The sequence below is a fragment of the Triturus cristatus genome, chromosome 10 (genome assembly GCF_964204655.1).
Source record: "Triturus cristatus chromosome 10, aTriCri1.1, whole genome shotgun sequence".
NCBI lineage: Eukaryota > Metazoa > Chordata > Amphibia > Caudata > Salamandridae > Triturus > Triturus cristatus.
This window is the reverse complement of record NC_140593.1, coordinates 875,060,972-875,088,382: the sequence shown is the minus strand read 5'-3', so window position 1 is coordinate 875,088,382 and position 27,411 is coordinate 875,060,972. Positions and strand designations below refer to the sequence as shown.

Genomic DNA, 27,411 nt, shown 5'->3' with positions numbered 1-27,411 from the left:
ACTTGGCTTCAACATCCAGGAGGACTATCAACCTATACTTTTTTGGGTCAAATCTTACACCACCTTTATAGATTGGATGTATGATAGCTCTGTGCCAGGAGTCTGGTATCAGTGAAGTGGTCTGACAATAATCAAATAAAGATGCTAAATGGTCGGCCCAGAACTTTATATCCTGCTTGTACAGGGCCTTTGATTATGATTTGTGCCGTTCGGGTTATCAGTGCTTCTGGAGCTTTGGTAGCCTGTTCGGATAACTCCCTCGCTGAAGGGGAGTTTTGTTATCTGTTATTACTGAGATACAATTGTCCATGTCTGCTGGTCGCTCGGATTCCACGGTACGGATTATACCGGGGGGGGGGGGGGGGCTGCGATTGACTTGTGTCAATCGAGGGGACCGTTATTATCGGGTTAGCCAGTAACTCGTCTTCCTTTTCAGTTGCTTTAAAGTAAGTCGTTAAAAAAGATGCCCACTCCTCTTCCAGGATGTTTGCACTGCTTTGTCCCCTTTGACCGTGCATTCTCCCGTTCATGAGGTACCTAAATGCCTTCATATTTGGGCTTTTGCTTGCATGAACTAATTTTATCCAGAACCCATCAGAACGTTTTTGTTTCTCTAAGGGCAATGCTTGCCTGTGTGCTTACTTATAGTTCTTAAATGGCAGTTCTGCTCCAGGGAACCTCCAAACTTGTCTTAATGCAGAAATGCGTATGTTCTTCAATTTCTTGATCTCAGCAGCTATGACAGCCTGATTGCCTCTATTAAATTGTTGAGTAGTGAAGACAAATTGTTTGAACAATTGGCCAGAGAAAATCACCCATGATGTCATTGGGAAATGTCGTCAATACTGCTCACGCCTAGTTGGGCTCTGCATGCTGTCATTAGGAATCTGTCCATTTTAACCTCTCTTGGTTTTCCATGTAGGTTCCTCTGTTTGTCAAGCTGGTCATGGTGTGTGGTGCTATACAGGCAGACAGGGTAATTACTTGAGGGAGGTGTCGCTATCCCCACATGCAACAATGTTATACTTCTCAATCCGAGGGAACATGTCCTTGTTACAGATAGTATAGTCTAGGAAAGAGTGAGTTTGACCATTTGTCCTTGTCCACTTCGGTAGTTTATCCAGGGGAAAGCGACCGTTCAAGATTATGAGGCCCATACTGGTAAGTTGCATTACCATATATTCACTGAGCTTGCTGTACTTATTGCCACTGGGCTTTGTTTGTTCTATGCTATGTTGGCATCTGCCTGGGCATGTTTCATCATAATCTTCCGGAAGGGTTGGAAGAGATTCGTGTTGTAGTCCCCTGAGATCAAATCAGCTGTGCTTCCATAGTCACTTAGTAGGCTGCACATGATACAAATCAGATGGTTCTCCCTAGCACTTGAGGAGATGTACATGTTCATCAGCAGCAATTGTTTGGTAAGTTTCAAGCTTCTAATCCTTACACCAGTGATTCAGTCCTCTTCAAATAGTAGCTGGTCAATTATTGCGTTTAACTTGCCAGAGACGTAAATCAATAACCCACCCTTTGGTCTACCGGACTTATGGGATCTTATGGCGGGGGTCCTGTATTCTAAATATCCCTGTAGTGGGAGGCTTGCCTCGGTCCATGCTTCCTGAAGAAGTAGGACCTTGTGGTTCTTTAAGAACATTATCACATCCTGGGACTGAATTTTCAAAGTAAGTCTATTGATGTTCCAAGTGCACACTAATAATCCGGATGTTTTAGTGTTAGCTGCTGTTCGAACGCTATTTCAGTCGTGACTTCCTCCGGATAGGACTACTGGCAGCCTGGCCCAGTCGTCCTTTGGATAATTTGAATGTGGTGATGTTTTTGAGAGAAGTGTGCATCAGGGTGGGGTTTCCAGAGATAATTGTCTCTGATAATGGAACTCAGTTTGTGAGTAGAGTTGCAAGCAATTCTTGATGCTTGTGGTATAAAGCATGTGAGGAGGCCCCTATATGACCCACAAACAAATGGCCTGCTAGAGAGGATGATTAGGGTTGTGTGGGAGTGCATAGTGGGCTAAGTCAGGGAACCATGACATTGGGAAGTCCTTGCAAAGCATGTTGTGGTTCTATAGCACGACACCGCACTCTGCTACCAAGGTCTCTCCTTTTGAGTTATTGAGGGGAAGGAAAGCGAGCACAAGTTTAAGAGCTGGGTCAGAGTCTGATATTTTGAATCTTACGGACATTGTAAAGGGGAACATGTCATGGACTAAAGCTAAACAAAAATGCTGGTATGATCACGAAAGAGGGGTTAAAACTGTGTCCCCTGTTAGTGGGTAATCTGGTTCAGACTAAGTCACCTGTTCATAAGAAGAAAGTACTAAGCAAATTTGATGCACTAACCACAGTGGTAAAGGTGGGCAGTAATGCTGTCCAGGTGGAAGGGGGGCATTGGTGGAATCTTGGTAAGATTGTTAAGGTAAAAGTCAGGATGGATGGTGAGGATGGTGAAGGTATGGCTGGTGCTGTGCCGTGTAATAGTAAGGGTGGGGATAGTGTGGAGTAACCAAAGGGGATTTTCTCAGGAGAAGCTCCAGGACCAAGGTCACTCCCAGTAGGTTTTGTGAATGTATCATTTTGATTTTATGTGAAATGTGCTTTTTATTTTTTTTGTTTTAGGAGAAGGGAGGATATATAGTACTGGGAGTAGAATGGGTTTGTTTGTTTGCTCAGACCATTCTCTCTTAGGGATTCCTGTGTTACTATGTGGTGATAAAGCGATACCAAAGGGGATGATGGAAGGAGTGTTTGAGCAAATCAAACACTCACCCCCAGTCAACTGATCTGGGTTAAATCCATCATCATTCTTTAGCTCACTCCACCACCCCAGTTCAGACATGGCCATATGCAAATCAGTCTGACCCTGTGCCTCATTGGAACAGTCCAGCCCGAACTGCCAAGCCAGGTCTTCCCTGGACCGGAAACAAGCATCCTGGGACCGGTTTTGGGTTCATAACCCTCGTCAGCCAGGCTATCTTGAATCCAGTGGTAAAGTGAGCAAGAGACCCACGTCTGGGCATACCCTGCCAACTTAGGGCGAACAAAGCATTACCAAAGGGGATGCTGGACGGAGTTTTTGAGCAAATCAAACACTCACCCCAGTCAACTGATCTGGCTTTAATCCATCATCATTCTTTAGCTCACTCCACCACCCCAGTTCAGACATGGCCATATGCAAATCAGTCTGACCTTGTGCCTCATGGGAACAGTCCAGCCCGAACTGCCAAGCCATGTCTTCCCTGGACCGGAAACAAGCAACCTGGGACCGGTTTCGGGTTCATAACCCTAGTCAGCCAGGTTATCTTGAATCCAGTGGTAAAGTGAGGAAGGGACCCACGTCTGGGCATACCCTGCCAACTTAGGGCGAACAAAGCGATACCAAAGGGGATGATGGACGGAGTGTTTGAGCAAATCAAACACTCGCCCCCAGTCAACTCTGCTACCAAGGTCTCTCCTTTTGAGTTATTGAGGGGAAGGAAAGCAAGCACAAGTTTAAGAGCTGGGTCAGATTCTGATATTTTGAATCTTACGGACATTGTAAAGGGGAACATGTCATGGACTAAAGCTAAACAAAAATGCTGGTATGATCACGAAAGAGGTGTTAAAACTGTTCCCCTGTTAGTGGGTAATATGGTTCAGATTAAGTTACCTGTTCATAAGAAGAAAGGACTAAGCAAATTTGATGCACTAACCACAGTGGTAAAGGTGGGCAGTAATGCTGTCCAGGTGGAAGGGGGGCATTGGTGGAATCTTGGTAAGATTGTCAAGGTAAAAGTCAGGATGGATGGTGAGGATGGTGAAGGTATGGCTGGTGCTGTGCCGTGTAATAGTAAGGGTGGGGATAGTGTGGAGTAACCAAAGGGGATTTTCTCAGGAGAAGCTCCAGGACCAAGGTCACTCCCAGTAGGTTTCGTGAATGTATTGTTTTGATTTTATGTGAAATTTGCTTTTTATTTTTTTTGTTTTAGGAGAAGGGAGGATATATAGTACTGGGAGTAGAATGGGTTTGTTTGTTTGCTCAGACCATTTTCTCTTACGGATTCCTGTGTTACTATGTGGTGATGTCATTATTTAGAATGTGCCTTGTTTAAAGCCGAGATTGTTGTGTGCAGCAGTTACTGGTGGAGCAGGCTTTGAAGGCAACTGTCTACAGTGTAGCTTTTTCAATAAAGTACTTGAAATTACCTATCTTCCGGCGTACTTACAGCAAACTTCATAAGGAAAAATGTGTAACAAACCTGAAAGTATACAAAGATATAATCTATTGGATGAGTAATGTTTCTACTAATGAATGTTTTCCTGGCAGATTGGTCTTCATAGGAGAAATTGTTGCTCATACAAAGCAGGATTGCCTCAAAACAAGTAGAAAACGCTATCCCTGTTGCACAGGATTGATTTATTGTAAATTCCATCAGGGACACTGAAGTTATACTAACATGAATCCTTGTGCTTTCTGAATAAAACAGCTGCATAGAAGTAACAATGTTTATATTCAAATCACCTCCAAGAACAAATAAGGCCCTATTATTGTTGGATCTCAGGTCCTCAACACAATTTTGAATAGTCTGTAATTTGTTTTATATTAAGCCTTTATATTTTTATGTACATTAGGGCAAACTATTTGTTTCTTTACATTAACGGCAGAGAGAGGTATCAAAGTCACTAGAATGATTGGGTCACCAGCCAGGAGGTCAATGCTGCTACAAATTATGCTCTGATTTGTCAAAGTAACTAGACCTCCAGTGGGGGTGATCTCTATTACCTGGGTGTGCTGATTTCCAATGACAGAGAAAACTGAGTACCACCAGTTCTATACTACTCCAACATTATAGCATTCATGCAGTACTACTACTATTAGTCACCAAGGCATGTTCTAGGCTACTCATGAACCTGTATATGCTGTGAACATCCCATGAAAGTACATGAATTAAAAAAAGAAAACACTGACATTTGAAATATGGTACAAATTGTGAGATTCACAGATACTTGCATTAGGAACAATGCATAAGGCTCACAAAACAATTAGAAAGGGCTTGAATTGTGCTTCTAGGATTTGATACATTGTTCATTTAAGTTGATTTTTATCCACATTTTTCACAGGCCCTGTTCATCATTTACCCATGTAACTTTTATAAAGTCACAACATGTTGCTTTCCCACCATTGTTACCAACCAATCCCTCGAGCATAACATATGTTCCTATATAAAAGGCCCCTATTGAGTTGACAACGAACATTTTTGTTCAGGGAGATCATTAAGAATGTTTAGCAATATCAATATAAAAAAGGCTACCCCCTATTTAATAGGTCTGGGAGAAGGGGGAAAAAACATGAAATATATATTATTGCAAAAGCAAACTCCCACCCCACCTCTATTGCTTTACCACTGGTTTACTAAAGCTCAAAAAATGGGGCAAATTCAAAAACTAGTCTCAACACATCTGTGTCTGTAGTTATTTTTTCATTCTTTATTTGAAAACATTTTTATATATTTTTTCAAAACTTTCTATGTTTGTATAAATATTTGTCAAGAACACATTTCCTCAGTTTACAATTAATTAAAACAAACATTTCGTTTTATACAATATTGACAGTATACATTATTATTTACTTGTCCAATAATTATTGCACAAAATGATTGAACACTGAGATTTGACAACTACATTCCAGTATAACCATAACCCATTCAAAAACTCCACAGTCATACATCATACTATCACTATCATACTACCACCCAGACCAACACTGCATACAGAGATGAAACAAGCATTGAAAATGCAATAGATCTCGCCTTTAATTAAGTTCAAGTCATTTGCTTTGCTGATGGTATTGTATAGCAAAGCAAATGGCTTTAACTTAATGAAAGGCGATACCTATTGCATTTTTAATGCTTGTTCAATATTATATACACGCCATAGTTGCTGCTTATTTATCTTATACAACAAACAACCATTGACAAAGCCAATAGTCCTGACTTGTTGCAGGTAAGATGTTACTTTTTGTGTCGTATATCTGGATGTAATGACAAACAGCAAAATACAAGTCGGAGGGCACACTATGCTAAACACAGTTTATGGGTTATTTCAGTTAGCTGTAGGTGCTGTTGGACAGATTTAAATCTGGTGAATTTACCACATGAGGCATTATTGCATTTATGCAGAGCTAGGCCTGGGCCAAAATTCCGTTCCGTTCGCGGAAATTGCGATAATTTGGCATTTTCGCGTTCCGCGGAAAGCGCGAAAATGTCAAAATTTTCGCATTCCGCAGCTTAGCGATAATTTGTTTCTTGCTCGCGCTGTTAAAAAATACATTCTTGCATGCGTGCGATCGCCTTACCTGAATCCCCGCGTTCGCTGACAAGTTTTTCCAACCCGGTCGCGTTCTCCACGAGATGTTGGATTGTTGGTAGCCATTTTGCGCTGTCTCGCGACAGTTTGCGGCCGCATTAACGTCATTTGTCGCGCGACAAATGACGTGATCGCGCGACAAATGACGTTAATACGTCTTTCTTCTTGCGATCATGAACTGCGCCAGTATGAGAAGATTGAGATCTCGAACACGTCATTCTACATCGCGAGCGAGAGGGTGAGGACGCGGGCACGTCTAATCGAACGCGAACAAGAGAAAGAGACCCCGAACACGTCATATCCAACGCGACAGGGACAAAGAGAACGCGATCATGTCATTTTCGACACGCCGGCGGAAGTAATGTGGTAAATAATTTAATTACCGGGACTTAATTTGATACAGAAACATAATAAAATAGCTCAGTAAATAAGAGGCAGAATCCGTGGTATTAGAGGTTCGGAATAGGCTTTATTCCAGTGGTCGATTATAATCGGTTGCTCCAAGTTCCATCACCACGAAGGTTCAGGAAGTGAAGTACATACGTTATTGACAATCAATTACTTTTATACAATAGGCATTACAGTGAGGCCAATACAAGAGGCGTAACAATTGATAGTGGTGATAATATATTCATACGTAGCAAAAATAGGCGTAACTGGGAGTGATGAAAGAACGTCATCAGATGTGATGTCATAAGAGGGTGGTTACATGAAAGAATTTCGCAATGTCAGCAGAAATACTTGGCAGATATGCGCGCGCAGCAGTATGACGTGTAATTGACGTGCAACTAGGGGGTGAAGGGGACTTGACATTTAGCTCTACATGTGGCGACAGAAGTCTGGAGGGTCAAGTCAACCTAATCCCAAATCATATCTAACATCCTATGTTTAAAGAACTATGTTATCCAAAAGAGAGGTCTCTTAGAGTAGAATCTTATTCTATACTGACTATACTGACTGTTAGTGCGTGTACAAGCGTCTAAGTGTCTACACTAGATGCGAGGGCGGAATCTTCCATAGTAATAGGGCTATGAATTACTTGCATAAAGATAGAGAAGCCGGGCCTTTGCTCGGTAGCTAGAAGAATGTTTACTTAAACTACTAGACAGGAATGCATCGGGCAGGGAACGGAGCAGATAATTTCGAAGGTGAAATACAGTTTTTTTTTGGCAGGCAGCAGGCTTCGTGAGCCGCGCAGAGAATGAGACAAAGTTCATGGCCACAGATGCAGGCTCAGACTGGAGCTTTCAGAGGCAGAAGGCAAGAAGAGTTCGAAGACAGAATCAGGGCCTACTTGCCTGGACTGTAAAATGGCATAAGTGAACCATATAAAGCCGGTGGCCTTTCATACTTAAGAATGGAATATCCGGCCTGTTCATGGCGGATCTGACAGAGGACATGTTGACGGTGGACGCACATGTGTTTGCGTCTTCATAACTGGAACTGGAGGGAACATACATGTATTTGTAACATGCACATAGAACCGTTGGGGTCCAAGATAGGGGACATAACTGATCAGAAAAATCCATATTTCCACATTCCCTCCTTGTCCCCTACTTGCCCGTCAAGAGATATCAATCTTCATTAATCCATTGATCTGTTCATATAGCATCATTTGTTCTTCTTTCTTCTTCCGGAATCTTGAATGACAATCTTGATGCGGAATGCACGATGTGGCACACAGACCACAAATCGCTGGTCCACATTGTAGACATAGACAGCAACTGAATAGTATGAGAAGGCCAATACCTAGGAAAGATAGGACCTTCCATCCAAAGGTAGATAATATACTCCAAAACCAACTGGACCAAGTCCAGGTGCCTGGATTCTGGTGTATCTGGCTTACAATCTTATGAAGGCGAGTTATGGCTTTATATACAGATGGCGAATTTTCTGGTATGAAAATGCAACAGCTTGATCCGATGACCCTACAAGCTCCGCCCCTATCGGCCAAGATGACGTCAAGGACAAGACGATTTTGAAGCACAACAATCCGCATAGCAGACTGTTCTTCTGTTAAATTGCCTAAGGCGGAAATAGTTTCATTCACTACTGCTTCAAGGGTTCTAGTTAATCTACGTATCAGCTTACTATTAGTAACGGTACCTATATAGGGAAAGAGACCTTTATTGAAATCTGTGTATTTTTCCCATGCTGTTTCAGTGTAATCGACTATTGGGAGATCTCTCCTTACTCTATTATATACTAAATGAGTGTTTCTGTGATAATCAGGAGGAGCTAGAAAAACAGGTGGCAAAAGAAATCCAATGTAGCAAGTACCATCCCAATCTAGAGGTAAACGTACATATGCCGTCTGACCACATATGAAATAGGAATGGCGGGAAGTTCTAAATGTAGACTTGCCTTGATCACTAAATTCTACTACAGTGGTGCATTTACTATGGCCCATGTGTATGGAACCATTCTTTTTTATACATAATTCACCTTTTACTGGAAATATTGACATAGCGGGCAAAATTGGAGTAGCTTCGGATTCGACATTTAGGATCATAAGATTAAGCGTAAAATTACCTAATCCATACACTTCATTTTCTAGATCAGTACCTGTTCTCTGAGGAAGTCCCTCCTTGTTAGGGTGGCAGACTTTAAGCAAAACTAAGTTCAAATTTCCCCATACCCAGTTATCTTGATAAACTGTAGAACTCGAATCTAGAGAATTAAGTAGACTAAACCATGCTCCACAGGAGCCGTTGTGTGTGAACGGGTATGGAAAGAGAGGTAGAATTCCTTTATAATTCTGATAGGGAGGGAGTCGGCCACATATCCAACAATTGGTAGCATTACTGACCTGATGGGAATGATGTAACATATTAATAAACGTGTTATTGTGCAGCGCAAATCTATAAGACAACTCAAGCGGAGGTAATTCACTAAAAGAATGTTCAGCAGTAACATTGTAAACATGTCTAGAAATAGGATAATATATGTGCAACAATATACTTGCAGTAATTATTAAAAGACTTGAGAAAAACAAAATTAATAACGTCACTATGCAATGACTACGCAGTGATTTACAGTACGCCTGTCGTTTCAACATTTTTCGTGTGCTTTCTCTATTCAGGTCCAAGGGATACATGTCAGAGACAATTCAACCGCTTCACCTTGGAGAGGACTTAAACAATCAAATTGCTCGACTGATTGGGCCTGAGCTTTAATTTATAATGTTCAGAATTACTTTGTTCAACAAAAGGAAGTTTTGAGTCAATGGGTGAAGTCACACAAGGTGTGGTATTCACATCTGATTTTAGTCCATGAAATTTCTTGATATGACTTGAATGAATCCAGCCTTTCCTGCCCTCAATCTTCACGGCTGTTCTTGTGGTGAGCAACACCAGCTGGGGCGTCCTCCACCTAGGTTCCAGCTGAGTCTTTCGATCAAAGTTCCTCACGAGGACCAAGTCTCCCGGAACTACGTCATGGGGTTTCACCTCAGTGTTGTCAGGAAAAGCTGCAGCTACCTGTGAACGACAAGATTGTAGTGCAGACATCAAGGAAGCTAAGTAATCTGTCAGCATGTTACAGTCAATATCAGTTATTTTGCGTGGTATAGGCGTCCCCCACATATTTGGTGGTCTGCCGAAGATCACTTCATACGGGGATAGCCCTGTTCGAGAGTGTGCTACCATTCTTGTGTAAAAGAGTGCAACTGGTAATGCTACTACCCAGTCGACACCTTTCTCTCTGCATATTTTGGATAATCTTATTTTCAGAGTCTGATTATGTCTTTCTACGAGACCTGCTGCTTCGGGGTGTCGGACACAGTGGAATTTCCACTGATAGCCTAACAAAAATGAAACGTGTTTCATTAATTCGGATGAGAACGGCTGGCCGTTATCTGAGTGAACAACACGTGGTAAACCGTATCGTGGGAAGAATTCTCGAACCAACTGTTTGGCAGTAGTCGGGGCAGTGTAATCTGAAACCGGGTATGCCTCCGTCCAACGGGAAAGAGCACATACAACTACGAGAACATATTTGTATCCTCTACATCGTTCCATCTGGATATAATCCATCTGGAGGACTTCAAAAGGATGATCAGGAGGATGAAATCCACCCTGTTCTACGGGAACGCTTTTTCCTGGGTTGAACTGGCAACAGATCATACAGGTACGAACTTTTTGTTTGGCTGCAGCTCGTAAATGTTTATTGAACCAAATGTGTTGAATGCTAGCTAGCATAGCTTTTTCTCCTAGATGTGCGGGACTATGTACAGTGTTAATTATAACCTGGACCATTGAATCAGGAAGGAACCACACAGACTTTTCCTTCATCATCCATCCTTGATCCGTTTGGATCCCTCCTAATTCAGTCCATTTCTTTATTTCGTCTGGTGTAGCATGTGTCTGTATGTCAATTACGTCAAGAGTAGGATCTTTAACTGTCATGCAATGTGTTGGCGGCGGGACTATTGTCTTTGTCATGTCGGGTGTTTGAGTTTGAGCAGTCTGTTTAGCTGTTCTGTCAGCTAGATCATTGCCTTGAGAAATGATATCAGTAACTTTCGTATGAGCTTTACATTTCATGATTGATATTGCAGTGGGTAGATGTATTGCATCTAATAAGGCATGAATGAGGGGTCCGTGCTGAATGTGGGCACCGTGGGAAGTTAAATAACCTCTCTCTCGCCACAGCACGCCGAAGTCATGTACAACTCCGAATGCATAACGTGAATCAGTGTATATGTTGACTTTTTTATTTGTGGCTTGAATACAGGCTTGTGTCAGAGCGATGAGTTCTGCGGCTTGAGCTGACAAAGTATTTATACGATTTGTTTCAATGACTTCAGTATCTGTTGTGACTGCGTAAGCAGCCACTAACTCTCCTGTATTTGTTCTCATACATGAACCATCTACATACAATGTCAGGTCTGGATCTGACAATGGGACATCGGTTAAGTCTTGTCTGGGTTTCGTCGTGATTGTAATAACTTCAATACAGTCATGAGCTAATGGGTCTGTTCCATTTACAGGTAAAAGTGTGGCAGGATTCAATGTGTTACAGCGTCTGATTTCTATATGTGGCTGAAACAATGTTAGTTCATACCCTGTAAGTCGTGCTATAGTCAAGTGTTGTGTTTGTGTTCTATTTACAAGAACCTCTACTGCATGTGGTACTTGAACTGTTAATGGATGTCCTAACACTATGGCATCGCTTTGTCTGATTGCTAAAGCTGTCGCTGCCACTGATTTCAGACACGCAGGCAAAGCCTGAGCTACGGGGTCTAATGTACTAGAAAAATAAGCACATGGTTTGTGTGCTCCTGCTTGTTCCTGTGTGAGTACTGACAGGGCAGTACCTTCTCGTTCTGTAACAAAAAGTGTAAACTGTTTTCTGTAACATGGCGTTGCTAAAACAGGCGCTTGACATAAAGCTTTCTTTAAGCTTTCAAAAGCTTGTGTATGTTCCTGAGTCCAAGGGAGAACAGTCGATGTGGCTGCCTCCTGCGTTGTCAACTGAATGAGTGGTTTTGCTAGAAATGCATACTGAGGGATCCACTGCCTACAATATGAAGTGAGGCCTATGAAAGCCCGCACCTCCTTTTGTGTCTTGGGTATTGGCATGTTAGCTATCAACTGAATGCGGTCGGGTGTAAGCTGCCTTCCCTCCTTGGACAGCGAGTGTCCAAGATAAACAACTCGCTGGACACAGAATTGCAGCTTAGAAGGGGACACCTTGTGCCCCTTTTCGGCTAGAAATTGTAAAACTGTCAGTGATGCTTCCTCACATTCGGGTTCGCTTCTAGCGGTGATCAGCAGATCATCGACATATTGAAGCAAAGCAGTGTTAACTGGCATGTGGATACTGTCGAGTTCTCGTTTCAGTGCTTGGCTATAGATGCTGGGGCTTTCTGTAAATCCTTGAGGTGCGCGTGAGAATTTAAAGCTACGTCCATTTAAACTAAATCCGAACAAATATTGGCTTTCCGGATCTATTGGGACGCTGAAAAAGGCATTCTTGAGATCAATTACAGTAAAGAATGTTGCTTCGGAATCAATAGCTGTCAGTAATGATGAGATATCTGGGACCACAGGGAATTGTGGCACAATGCATTTGTTCAATTCGCGCAGATCAATAACCAATCGATATACTGGTGGGGCCTTCGGATCTGTTCGTTTAAGAATCGGAATTATCGGTGAATTACATACATTGGAGTCTGTTTCTACAACCACTCCTTGGGCAATGAGTTCGTCAATGATTTGCAGTAAAGCCACTACAGCATCTGGTGGTAACTTGTATTGTCGCATTCGTGGTAGTACCACTCCTGCCTTTAGTGTGACTCGATATGGTGTAATATTCATGCAACCAACATCAGTAGGGCCTTGTGCCCATAGATGTGTAGGTAAAGTCTGCAATCGGGGATCCATGTCTCTAGACACATAATGACCTTTAAAATCACGTAAAAACAATCTTACTCCTTCCGGAGAACAACATATTATAGCTCCTAGAGCTTTCAGTGTTTTTATTCCTAACAGGTTTTCTGGACATGATTTAGTAAGCAACAAGTCTGTAGTTCGGGTCAAAGGTCCTATCGTAAGTGGAAGAGGTTGTGACACTTCATTAACAATAGGTTTTCCTGAAAAACCAAGGGAAATATTCTGAGAGCCTGAGAGGGGTGCCCCTGGAACTTCACTACGTTTTATGGTTGTTCGACTTGCCCCTGTATCGAGTAAAAATTTTCTGTCTTGGCCTAATAATTCACTATGTACATAAGGTCCTTCTTGATCTACAGGGATCTCGATAAGGGGTAAGTCAACTTCCCTCTCTAGGCTGGTTCATGCGTATCGCTGGTAATCAGGATAGTCGTACTGTGCGGTCTGGTACAGTTGTTTTGTCGTGGTTTGTGTGGCAGCAACGGGCAGCGCTGGTGCAGCTGGCACAAATTGTATAGACTGTGGTGGAGCTGGCATGGACTGTGCAAGCTGCGGGGCTCCTTGTTCATTCTGATCCTGTCTAGGTGGCCGTGGTCTTTCTTTTGTATTACCTATGGCGATATTATGTTTCAAGACTGGACAATCGTGTACGTAATGACCTGGCTTTTTACAATAATTGCATGTCCCTTTTGTAGGTCCTGTTGAGTCACTGGAATGTGTCATACCCTTTTTATGTCCTTCAGCTGGAACTGTCTGGGAAACTAGCATTTTCATTTTCGTGTCTTTCATACGTCTATGTTCATGTTCTTGTTCCTCTCTAATTCTATTGTGATGGTACTGTAACATTTGTAACATTTGTGATGGGGTGTTACCTTGCCAGGTACTCTCGAATTTTAATACTCTATTCTTCACTTGAGGCAAGGCATTTTCTACTAATTTGGTCACAAACAGATGTGGGTATGATTCGCTACTTGCTTTTATGCCACTGTTTATACCAAAACATTTTTCAAATCGGGCATAGTAATCGCTAGTGTCTTCATCTTGCTTCTGTTTACAGGCTGAAATTGTACCCCAATCTTCCTTTTTCGTAGTTAATAAACGTTTCAGTACCTGTACTAGTAAACCTGGTAGTGCTTTAGTTTTGTCCCCAAGCCCCGAACCTGGACCTCGGGCTTTTTCTTCATTTTCTAATGCTGTCCAATCTATCTTTTGGTCTCCCACCTCCCATTCTTTTTCCTTGAGTTTTTCATAAATGCCAGCAGGCATCAATACCTTTAATATGGTCATAATGTCGGGATAGGTATACTCTCCCATGAGTAACATGTCTTTAATTTCTCGGTGGAAACCCGCTGGGTCTTTGTCATGACTGGGTACCACTTTCTTCATTTCTAACAATTCTATTTTTGATATGGGCGTATATACAAATACGCGTTTAAACTCATTGTCCTCGCCTTTTATTGGGTGCACTTCTCGTAAGGGATTCTGTCTATCCATGTAATACGTGGTTCTTTCCTTGATGGGCAATGAGACATGTTCTGAACATACAAAAAGAAAATACTGCTTTCTTGATTCTAGAATTTCTTTAATTAGCTTAGTACCTGAACCTCTCCATCTATTCATGAGTAATTCAGTCAATATGTCTGGTAAGGGACCAGGATCCGAATGCTGACTCTGATATAGTATAAGGAGTTGTTGAATCATATAAATCCCAGCTAAACGCTGTTCATCTGGGGCGAGATTCAAAAATGTGCGTGCTACTGTATCGTCACTATACTTTCCGGGACTGTCAACCCAATGGACAGCTGACCTGGCTAATTCTTGTTCATCCATAGAATCGAGAAAATGATAACCCCTTCGTTCTCGGAGTAATTCATCAGCTGCTTGGAATGAATGCTCGTTAGACCTTATATTTATTATTGGTGTTTGAAAATTCCTGTTATTTTCTAGACATATCGGATGTATCGGATCAGTAAGACATCTAGTACTATTACAAGATCTTCCTCTACCTACATAGGCTATAGTTTCTGACTGTCCTGTGGGCAGTCCGGATGCTTCTTCCTCGTTTTGTTCGAACTGGTCTACCGCTAATCTTTCTTCGTGTAGGCGTTCTATTTCTTTACGGATCTTTCGGCACATGGCTATTATACAGTTTTGTTTATCATGTCTCCCTTCTGATATATTCTGGCTCCATCTGGTAAGAATCTGCATTGCTTCCGGGTCTACCCCCGGTCGGTCTTGATTTCTGATCACACAATTTATGAGGAAACGTAACAGTTCCCCCTGTATTTCCACTTTCTGGTATTCCATAGCTCTGTTAATACATTCAGAATCTCGCCCTGTTTGGACAAAATGGTATATATTATCTAGATGTGCAGTCATTCCTGGTAACTTCCCTAAATACACCGCGGCTCGTCTGATACGTAATGATGCTAGGGTCATTTCGTCCTCTTTTCCGGGCACTGGGTCATATCTACAATCTATAAGAAGTTCCTTAAGCGTACGGGCATTTATGAGTTTGGGGGTACGTGAATGTGCTGACTCTTGAAAAGTAAGTTTATTTATTCTAGGTGGCGTAGAAAAGATATTGGTAGCACCTCCGGTAGCCCCGTCTGGGGTATCGGGTGTGAAAGGATTCGTTGAACGTGATACAGCAACTATAGGTGTGGATACAGCTATAGAAGTAGCTGTAGGAACAGATGCAGAAACAGATGTGCTTGCCGGAACTTGTGTCAGAACCTGTTGCTGTAGGGATACGGGTACTGGATCTTGGCGTTGAACCTCCCTGGCAGGCGGTCTATGTGGGGCGGGATTAGCATACTCGGGAGCTGCGTCATCTAAATATGAGGAAAGAAAAACATCTTCTGCGGTTCTAGGATGCCCCTTAGGATGTACCTTTATTGGAAATAATGGGGTTGGCAAGTCTTTTGGTATCCCTGGAGTAGCCTTAGGTAATCCTTCGGCCAGAAGGGGATACATACCCTTCATAAGGGCATTTCTTTGTCTGTCTACTTGTTCTGATTTCACTCGTGCACCTTCTTCAATTAATAGATTTTCTCGGACTTCATTTGAATTCCCTTTACTCTTCTCTTCCTGTCTACGTGCTTTTTCTGTACGTCTATACGATTCTTTACGCCATAATTCAATGGCGTCTTTCTGTGATTGTCTAGCTTTCTTTTTCCATAATTCTTCCTCTACTTTCACGATGCACTCTGCATCCCAGGTCCCAGCCGCAGGCCACCTCTGACTTTCTGGTAATTCCTTAGTGTAGTCTACCCATAAATCAAGAAATAATATAGCGTCTAAGCCATGTTTATGATACATGAAGTACCCTGGAGTGTCCCTAGGAGGAATAGGAACGGCTTCTTCGAGTACCCCTTTTTTCGTTGTGATCTGTCTTAATTTCGAAAAGAGCGGCATATTGAAAGCTGATCTGATACTTGATTTGGAACAAACTTTAATACATTTAACACAAGAAGGAACAGTCATTCATACCACAATATGCAGAAAACATTTAACATTTAACATTTAATTGAGCAACGATGATGATGACGATCTAAGGAAAACTTAATCACTAAACATGATACTTGACATTAACTGAATTATTCTGAACTGATACACTTGATATACTAGATATACTGCTAAACAGTACAGATACACTGCTGAAACAGTGCAGACCGGATTTGTGTACCCAAACCCGTCTTGACCGGCACAACCTATGTGCACGTCAGAATGCCTCCCCAGTAATGGTACTCACCGGGTAGCTCGGAAACGGAAGGCCTCGGAAACTGAACTGAACTTGAACCGGACTGGACTCGACTCGAACACTTCGGACACTGGACTCGACTTGGGACTTCGGAAACTGGTGGGCCTCTGTATACCTCGGATCTTGCTCTCTCAGCTAGGCTCTGGTCGGGATACTTCGCACTTCTCACCGCCTCGTCTGGGTGTTGATCGCAGCCTCAGTCGCCCCCGCTTGACCGGAGGGAGATACAGGAAATCCTGCTGGTACGCGTTATTGTCCATCCAGCTGTGGCAGGAGACCGGGCCTGCAACGCACCGCCGGCGCGTGAGATGAGAAAGTGTCCCTGTTCGGGCGCCATTCATGTGGTAAATAATTTAATTACCGGGACTTAATTTGATACAGAAACATAATAAAATAGCTCAGTAAATAAGAGGCAGAATCCGTGGTATTAGAGGTTCGGAATAGGCTTTATTCCAGTGGTCGATTATAATCGGTTGCTCCAAGTTCCATCACCACGAAGGTTCAGGAAGTGAAGTACATACGTTATTGACAATCAATTACTTTTATACAATAGGCATTACAGTGAGGCCAATACAAGAGGCGTAACAATTGATAGTGGTGATAATATATTCATACGTAGCAAAAATAGGCGTAACTGGGAGTGATGAAAGAACGTCATCAGATGTGATGTCATAAGAGGGTGGTTACATGAAAGAATTTCGCAATGTCAGCAGAAATACTTGGCAGATATGCGCGCGCAGCAGTATGACGTGTAATTGACGTGCAACTAGGGGGTGAAGGGGACTTGACATTTAGCTCTACATGTGGCGACAGAAGTCTGGAGGGTCAAGTCAACCTAATCCCAAATCATATCTAACATCCTATGTTTAAAGAACTATGTTATCCAAAAGAGAGGTCTCTTAGAGTAGAATCTTATTCTATACTGACTATACTGACTGTTAGTGCGTGTACAAGCGTCTAAGTGTCTACACTAGATGCGAGGGCGGAATCTTCCATAGTAATAGGGCTATGAATTACTTGCATAAAGACAGAGAAGCCGGGCCTTTGCTCGGTAGCTAGAAGAATGTTTACTTAAACTACTAGACAGGAATGCATCGGGCAGGGAACGGAGCAGATAATTTCGAAGGTGAAATACAGTTTTTTTTTGGCAGGCAGCAGGCTTCGTGAGCCGCGCAGAGAATGAGACAAAGTTCATGGCCACAGATGCAGGCTCAGACTGGAGCTTTCAGAGGCAGAAGGCAAGAAGAGTTCGAAGACAGAATCAGGGCCTACTTGCCTGGACTGTAAAATGGCATAAGTGAACCATATAAAGCCGGTGGCCTTTCATACTTAAGAATGGAATATCCGGCCTGTTCATGGCGGATCTGACAGAGGACATGTTGACGGTGGACGCACATGTGTTTGCGTCTTCATAACTGGAACTGGAGGGAACATACATGTATTTGTAACATGCACATAGAACCGTTGGGGTCCAAGATAGGGGACATAACTGATCAGAAAAATCCATATTTCCACAGTAATGTGGAGCTCGTGAACTCGAATATGTAAAATTTTCAATTTGGAGAGGAATATCAGCTCTAGCAGCATGAAACCTTCTGCAAATGCTGATTTTGGATGAAAACAACTCCTTACATTGACATTTGGCTGTCCTTTTTTTTACAAGGAATCCTTTTTTTAAAAGGTGGAGAGAGGGAGGAAGTGACACAGAATCTCCAACTTCCTGTTCCTGTCCAGCAGGCTCATCCCAGTGCTTTGTCCATCTCCTGCTCATTCTGCCTTTGGATTTGGAGCTGGAAAGATCACTCTTTTTGTCTGCTGCATCATTGCAATTGGATTTGAGGATTTTTGGAATAGGATATTTTACAAGTAAGTGGTTGTTGTGTCTGTTTGATTGTGGGCATTGCAGTTGTTGTAACTACAATTTATTTTTGATAATTATTATGATCATTCCTTTTAAAAAAAAAAAAATTGTGGGTAGTAGTAGTAGGCCCGAGCTAGCCATGGGCATGGCCTTATGGGTGTGTGCTTGATGAAGCAACTGTTCCTTTTGTAGTTTTTTTAATGTATTTCAATTTCAAGCACATTTAGGGCATGGATGGCATTGGATTGAGTTGGGGAAGTGTGCTTTTTGGGGGTGGCCTTTCTGATGTTGTTGGGCCTGGCCATGTGGCTGGTGGCCATTTTGAAGCCTAGGCCTGCAAGCTTGCCTGGCCTTGTCCGCCAACAGGCCTGCTTTCATCCACTAGAACCAGAGCAGGTAGCCACAGCTTTATTAATCTAGTGTTTTCTGTGTGGTCGGTTGAATTTAGACTTCATTTAGGGCATGGATGGCATTGGAATGAGTTGGAGAAGTGTGCTTTTTGGGGGGGGCCTTTCTGATGTTGTGGGGCCTGGCCATGTGGCTGGTGGCCATTTTGAAGCCTAGGCCTGCAAGCTTGCCTGGCCTTGTCCGCCAACAGGCCTGCTTTCATCCACTAGGACCAGAGCAGGTAGCCACAGCTTTATTAATCTACTGTTTTCAGTGTGGTCTGTTGAATTTAGACTTCATTTAGGGCATGGATGGCATTGGATTGATTTGGGGAAGTTTGCTTTTTGGGGGTGGCCTTTCTGATGTTGTTGGGCCTGGCCATATGGCTGGTGGCCATTTTGAAGCCTAGGCCTGCAACCTTGCCTGGCCTTGTCCGCCAACAGGCCTGCTTTCATCCACTAGGACCAGAGCAGGTAGCCACAGCTTTATTAATCTACTGTTTTCTGTGTGGTCTGTTGAATTTAGACTTCATTTAGGGCATGGATGGCATTGGATTGAGTTGGGGAAGTGTGCTTTTTGGGGGTGGCCTTTCTGATGTTGTTGGGCCTGGCCATGTGGCTGGTGGCCATTTTGAAGCCTAGGCCTGCAAGCTTGCCTGGCCTTGTCCGCCAACAGGCCTGCTTTCATCCACTAGAACCAGAGCAGGTAGCCACAGCTTTATTAATCTAGTGTTTTCTATGTGGTCTGTTGAATTTAGACTTCATTTAGGGCATGGATGGCATTGGAATGAGTTGGAGAAGTGTGCTTTTTGGGGGTGGCCTTTCTGATGTTGTTGGGCCTGGCCATGTGGCTGGTGGCCATTTTGAAGCCTAGGCCTGCAAGCTTGCCTGGCCTTGTCCGCCAACAGGCCTGCTTTCATCCACTAGGACCAGAGCAGGTAGCCACAGCTTTATTAATCTACTGTTTTCAGTGTGGTCTGTTGAATTTAGACTTCATTTACGGCATGGATGGCATTGGATTGAGTTGGGGAAGTGTGCTTTTTGGGGGTGGCCTTTCTGATGTTGTTGGGCCTGGCCATATGGCTGGTGGCCATTTTGAAGCCTAGGCCTGTAACCTTGCCTGGCCTTGTCCGCCAACAGGCCTGCTTTCATCCACTAGGACCAGAGCAGGTAGCCACAGCTTTATTAATCTACTGTTTTCTGTGTGGTCTGTTGAATTTAGACTTCATTTAGGGCATGGATGGCATTGGATTGAGTTGGGGAAGTGTGCTTTTTGGGGGTGGCCTTTCTGATGTTGTTGGGCCTGGCCATGTGGCTGGTGGCCATTTTGAAGCCTAGGCCTGCAAGCTTGCCTGGCCTTGTCCGCCAACAGGCCTGCTTTTACCCACTAGGACCAGAGCAGGTAGCCACAGCTTTATTAATCTACTGTTTTCTGTGTGGTCTGTTGAATTTAGACTTCATTTAGGGCATGGATGGCATTGGATTGAGTTGGGGAAGTGTGCTTTTTGGGGGTGGCCTTTCTGATGTTGTTGGGCCTGGCCATGTGGCTGGTGGCCATTTTGAAGCCTAGGCCTGCAAACTTGCCTGGCCTTGTCCGCCAACAGGCCTGTTTTCATCCACTAGGACCAGAGCAGGTAGCCACAGCTTTATTAATCTACTGTTTTCTGTGTGGTCTGTTGAATTTAGACTTCATTTACGGCATGGATGGCATTGGATTGAGTTGGGGAAGTGTGCTTTTTGGGGGTGGCCTTTCTGATGTTGTTGGGCCTGGCCATGTGGCTGGTGGCCATTTTGAAGCCTAGGCCTGCAAGCTTGCCTGGCCTTGTCCGCCAACAGGCCTGCTTTCATCCACTAGGACCAGAGCAGGTAGCCACAGCTTTATTAATCTACTGTTTTCTGTGTGGTCTGTTGAATTTAGACTTCATTTAGGGCATGGATGGCTTTGGATTGAGTTGGTGAAGTGTGCTTTTTGGGGGTGGCCTTTCTGATGTTGGTTGTCTTAAAGACATGCTTTTTTTATGTGTCTGGTCACTGGTGTGTTGCTGTGCAATGCATGCACCCTGCAGAGCTTTTTGGGGCCTGTGAATGTTCGTATTTACATTTTGTTGCATTAAAAAGGCAGAGCAGTGTGCTTTAGCAGGCATCCTTTACCTGGCTTTTATAGGCCTTTTGTCAGCTCCTGGTGTTTCCCAGGCCCCCGGCTTGTTTGTGATTTGTGAGTGTCCATGTGGGTGGTGGCCTTTTTTGGTGTTTGGCTTGTGAGTTATTAGTGTCCTGCTTTTGCCATAGGCCTGCATGGTTTTCCTATTGGCTATTTGGCTTACTGCTTCCATCCATCCACCCCCTTTGCCAGCAGCAGCTCCATGGATGCTGAGATGCTCAAATAATGTAATGGTCCACCCCACTTCCATAAAATTTTTATTTTGGTGGTTATTATTAACGTTCCTATCCTTCCTGATAGTGTAGTGTGTGGCTGTACACAGTAGTATAACATAGCTCTAGTTAAAAAAAAAAAAATCATAAATGGCTAGACTATATTTTGTTTGCACTAGTACAGTACTAAGTAACTGAACCACAACAACAAATGCAACATTTCACTGATGTTCTTCTCCTGTCTTATTTGCTTTTAGGTGCACAAAAGACAGAGTAGGAGGTGTCATCAGCATCACCCGGCTACCCGTTGTACTGCCAGCCAGACAGAAGTCCTGCTGCGCATCACATCCACGTGTGACCAGAACTTGTTGTGCATCTGCATCCTGCCTGACATCTGAAGAAGATGGCCCCAAAGAAAGGTACCAGGTCCAATACCAAGAAAGTTGCCGGTGAGAAGAAGGAACAGAAAAAGGAAGTGCCATTAACCACGACTGGTGGTGTGCCGGCCAATGTTTTTTTTGGCACCAAAGCGTTGTCCGGGAACCAAGCTGAGAGCAGCACAGCGGTCCAACCCCACCAACCTAGGCCCAAGGGCTTTAGTGTCGTAGAGGTAGCCAGTCTACTAACGAGCAGCGATGTTGAAGAAATGTCATTACCGCAAAGTAGTACACAATCAAGTTCAACGCAGGCGCAAACTCAGCAGATCAGTGTGCAGCCGCCGCAACAAGAACAGCAGCAGCCGCCGCAACAAGAACAGCAGCAGCCACCGCAACAGCCCACCATAGTAGTTGTTGCTCCTGACGTAGGGGCATTTCAGGAAATCGAGCTTCCTGCAGACAAAGTGGAGCAAAGTCAAACCACTGTTTCAGAAGATCTATTGTCTTCCAGACCACCAGCAAGGAAAAGGAGGCTTAGTCCATCATCTTCTTCTTCAAGCCCCGCTTCTGATGATCATGATGACACTTGGGTCCCACCAGCTCGGTCTGAGAGTGATATACGCCACAAGACAATGCTTCTGAAAAGGAAGGTCCCAGAAAATCTTAGAGTTATGGCGGTAGATGTAGAAGAGGGGGGTGATGATGTTGATGAAGACGAGTCAGTCATCACGCACATTCCTCCCGCCCCAAAGGGATTGGAGACCAACATTCTCACCCTATCCAGAAAGGCTGCTACTGAGCGGGATGGTGCACGGATCTCACCAACACAGGTTACACCACCACTACCTCCAGCTGCCATATTTTCCAAGGCCCGGCAGGGACCTACATCCAGCTCAACCATCTCAGTAGGTAGTGGTAGTAAAAGTCACAGTGTAGGTGCACAGGGTCACATATTTTCAAGCACCCCCTCAAGTTCATCTGGTGTTGAAAGTGGCACATCCAGCAGTGCCAGAAAGTTCTCCTCCCCAGTTTGGGACTTCTTTTCTGTTAGCGCCAAGGAGGAGAACGTTGCTATATGCTCAATTTGTCGGCAAGGTGTTCGGCGTGGTAAGCTTGGTACAAACTATGGTACCGGAGGACAAGCAAGTCATCTCAGAATACACCACACTATCGTGTGGGAGGATCACCTACTTAAGTTAAAAGAAAGTAGAAAAACTCAACCCATTGAAGTTGGTCAAGGTGAATCAGGGAGCGATATTATTTCGGTGGAAGGTGAAGAAGAGGGAGGCATTTCTAGCCCTCTCCCCAGTAGTGCAGTGGTAACGCCCACATCCTCCTCAGTAACATCAGAGTGGCACCGCAGTAAGAGCCATACTCAGAGTCTGGGTGAGACACCAAGGCGACCGGCGAGTACTTCAATGAGACAATCTGTGTCGTTGAGCCTTAGTGGGTTAATGAAAACAGCACCACTAAGGAAAGTAAGCCAGCCTACCATTGAGAGCATGTTTAGGTTGGAGGGGCAGTTCCAACGCAACCACCCAACGGCATGATTGTACAATGCGAAGCTGACTAAAATGTTAGCGCTGGACCTTCTTCCTTTTTCATTTGTGGAAGGGGTGGGTTTCCTTGAATTTGTGTCTGCCATCTGCCCGAAATGGAAAGTTCCCAGCCGGTCCTATTTCGCAAGAATTGCTGTTCCGGCAAAACATCATGATGTGCTGGAATTGGTTGGTCAAGTTTTGCAGCAGAGTGCTGTGCACAATATCCACCTGACAACAGACATGTGGAGCAGTTGCCAAGCCACAGATTACATGTGCATCACTGCACACTGGATCTCTTTTTTGGGGGTTAGAGATAAACTATCTACACGAGGTGTTGTTTACACAGTTGCGATTTTTGAAGGTACTCGGAAACATGCAACTGTAGCCATGTTCGCCATGGAGAAATCTCATACGGCTGAAAACATTTTAGAAGACTTTCGCACCAAGGTTTTGGAATGGCTGCGGCCCAGAGGGCTTGGTATTGGTTTTGTTGCCACAGACAATGGCAGTAAAGTACTTAAGGCCATGGAACTTGGTTCCTATTTCAGGGTTCCGTGTTTGGCGCACTGCATAAACATTATAGTTCAAGACTTTCTGAAAAAAGAACCCATAGTCAGAAATTTACTGGCCATCTGCCGAAGAATATGCACTCATTTCAGCCATTCTTTTAAAGCTCGGAAGCAGCTGAGGATCATCCAACGTGAATTTAGGTTGCCAGTCAAGGCACTCATCCAGGAGGTGGCAACACGTTGGAACTCAACGTATTACATGCTTGATCGTCTGTACGAACAGCACAGGTCACTCCATGAATATGTCTGGTACAGAAGCAGGGATGCTAGTGTTAAAGGCATGAACCTTGAGAGGGATCAATGGACCCTAATTAAATGCCTGACTGAGATGCTGTCTCCTTTTGAGGTCTTCACACGTGAAGTCAGCAAGGAGGACTGTACAATGGGCCAAGCTATCCCATTGTTGCAAATGCTAGAGCATGAGCTGAATAATGTGTCTGAATCATACAAAGGTGTAGAGTACAGAAGGCAAGCCCATGACTTGGTGGAGAGCTTATCCCGGCGCTTAACTGAAAATGTAAGGATACAAAATAAAATGTTGTCTCAAGATCATTACATTTGTGCCACAATTCTGGATCCACATGCAAAATTAGGACTACTGAAGACATTCCTTGCTTTTTCCGACAATGATGTTGCCCGCTACAAAAGTTGTATAGCTGAAGCAGCCATTAAGTTTGAAAACGAAGGGCTGCTAATTAAAAGCCCGCAAGATCATCCCACAACAAGTACTGATACTGAAGCAGGCCATGCAGAATCAAGTGCAACTTCGTCGGCTGAGGGCAGTGCGGTTGGCTCAGAGTCACAATCACAACACTCACCATCACTATCGACTACAGAAACAATAACTGGATCATTAGGCCGAGTACAATCATTAAAGGATTGGTATGTAAAGATGGGCCTTTGTAAGCACAGTGCTGATGCACAGAAAAAACAGCCCAAAAGCTTACCAGCAGCAACTCTGAACATTGAGCGGATGGTCCAGGCCTATCTGGACGACCCAACAGAGGTGTACGTTGATCAAAACCCATTGCAGTATTGGTATAGGAAAAGGTCTGAATGGCCACAGCTCAGCAGGCTGGCGATAAGCTATCTGGCTTGCCCTGTCGCAAGTGTCTCTTCCAAACGTGTTTTCAGTGCTGCTGGTTCCATTGTAACATTGAGAAGGACAAGTCTATCTCCAAAAAACGTGGAGAGGTTAACAATGATAAAAATGAATCAGCACTTCATACCACCGAATTACACAATACATGAATCAACAGAGGAAGATGAGGACAGCGGCTCAGGTGACGGAAGTATTGTGTCAGATGATTATTACCTACTACTGGCTGAACTCCCAGAGTTTGAGGACGAGATATACTTCCCTGACAATTAGGCTCGCACTTACTGTCTTCCTCCCTTTTTTCCCCCTTTGTTTATGTGTCTGTCGTTCCGGTTATAAACTTATGAATCGCAACAAATCCATTATCACCGTCTTCTACTCTTCTAATTTAATATACAAGTTTCTGGTGTCTGCTATTTGACAGTACAGTCCTCCGAATCCAGCTCCTCCGCTCCATCATACTGAATCTCCTGCTCAATTCCATTTCCCTCATGAATGATGATTGGATGATGGTAACAACAAATTCAAACTTTCCTAGTCCTTCCAAAAGAAGTGGACCATGAATCAGATGACTACTATAGCTATCCTCCTTTCAGAGCCGAGAGAGACTGGCCATTAACTGAAAATAAGATGGAACAGGTAATGATTGATGCCATGCATTGGACGCAGAGTCGCAGACTGAATGATTTAGATTTTGTTGTGTTTGTTGTGCATGAATTTATGTAATTGTGCACTGCCACTAATCAACTTTCTACAGAACACACTAATTTCCCCCTTCTTGCAAATAAGAAATTTGTACTTCTCCTGCAGCTTGGTGATACATTGCTTTTAATTCAATACAGGAAAGGGACTCACTCAATCTGCGCAATGCGTATGATTGACACAACAGCACCATCCATCATGATGATGGCGAAATAGACGGCCCGTTAACTTAAGATGAGAAGGAACAGGTAATGATTGATGCCATGCATTGGACACAGAGTCGTAGACTGAATGATTTAGATTTTGTTGTGTTTGTTGCGCATGAATTTATGTAATTGTGCACTGCCACTAATCAACTTTACAGAACACACTAAACTTAACTCAAGGTGAATTCAATTTTCCCCTTCTTGCAAATAAGAAATTTGTACTTCTCCTGCAGCTTGGTGATACATTGCTTTTAATTCAATACAGGAAGGGGACTCACTCAATCTGCGCAATGCGTATGATTGACACAACAGCACCGTCCATCATGATGATGGTGAAATAGACGGCCCGTTAACTTAAGATGAGAAGGAACAGGTAATGATTGATGCCATGCATTGGACGCAGAGTCGTAGATTGAATGATTTGGATTTTGTTGTGTTTGTTGCGCATGAATTTATGTAATTGTGCACTGCCACTAATCAACTTTACAGAACACACTAAACTTAACTCAAGGTGAATTCAATTTTCCCCTTCTTGCAAATAAGAAATTTGTACTTCTCCTGCAGCTTGGTGATACATTGCTTTTAATTCAATACAGGAAGGGGACTCACTCAATCTGCGCAATGAGTATGATTGACACAACAGCACCGTCCATCATGATGATGGCGAAATAGATGGCCTGTTAACTTAACATGAGAAGGAACAGGTAATGAATGATGACAATTAATGGCATGCATTGGACACCTGACTCTGAGCTATTGGTCTTTGTGTTTGCGTTGTTTGTTTGTTGTGCACAAAGTGATGTCAAAGTGTACTAGTAGTAATCTATCTTTCTGTACACAATAAAGAATGACTCAAGTCAGTAATATTTATATTTCTACTCTTGTTGTGTCATAAAAATGTTACTTATACTGCAGGGCGATCTTCACAGTCAGTCAGTAAAAGTATCAGAGATGATGATGAAGTCAGGAGGACGTTTCATGAGTGGCATAAGACGGAAAAGCCTAAAGGTAAACATGTCAACAACAACCACAGCAGACCCAAATGTCTGTGTAGAAGTTGAATAGAGTGTAGCGGTGGGATGACTGCAGTGCATTGATTTTACTAACTTAAACTGTAAAATGCTATGTTTGGAATGGATAATGTGCTTTGTGTTTGTCCAACTCTTTGAGAGAAAAAAAAAGGACTCTAAAGTGTTAAAGTAGGATGTGCTAATGCTAAGCACTGTGGGCCTGCTCTCTCCTGTTACTGTTGAAGGTCAATGCTGGAAACAGACTAGAGTAGAGATGATGCATACATGCCACCTCGGAAAGTGTTCTTGTTGCACTACACCATCACTTGTGCATTTGCTTTAACTTTCTTTCTCAATATCCCCTTTGGTTTTCCATCTACAATTACAGGCCGGGCCTTGCCCTAAACTTTGTAAAACATTACAATGCATATTAATTACCTTACCAATCCATTACCTTTTTTTTCCAGCCGGGCAGTGGCGAGGCGACACACCCAAGATTGATGGACGAGAGGTGCAAGAGGAATGCCGAGATGCAAATCCAGTCCACATTTTTGACCAGGATAAGACAGTAACAGTATCCACTTTTATCTTCTTTTAAATAATTTGATTAATATCTTGTATACAATCTTTACAACAGTGGGTTCTTGGAGTTGTTATTATCATCATTAGGTTTGCTCTGTGTTTACGATTCTTCCCTACCAATATTTAAAATTTCTATTTGCTATCTGTTAAAGTATTAAGGCCGGAACAACAGAACAAGAACTAGAAGTGTA

The 27,411-nt window shown here is 43.4% G+C and overlaps 1 protein-coding gene across 1 annotated transcript in view; it reads right to left on the bottom strand.

The window, feature by feature from the left end:
* Positions 1-27,411, bottom strand: part of LOC146796151 (uncharacterized) — a 289,332-nt gene that overhangs the window by 218,437 nt on the left and 43,484 nt on the right. The gene's annotated exons all lie outside the window — the stretch shown is intronic.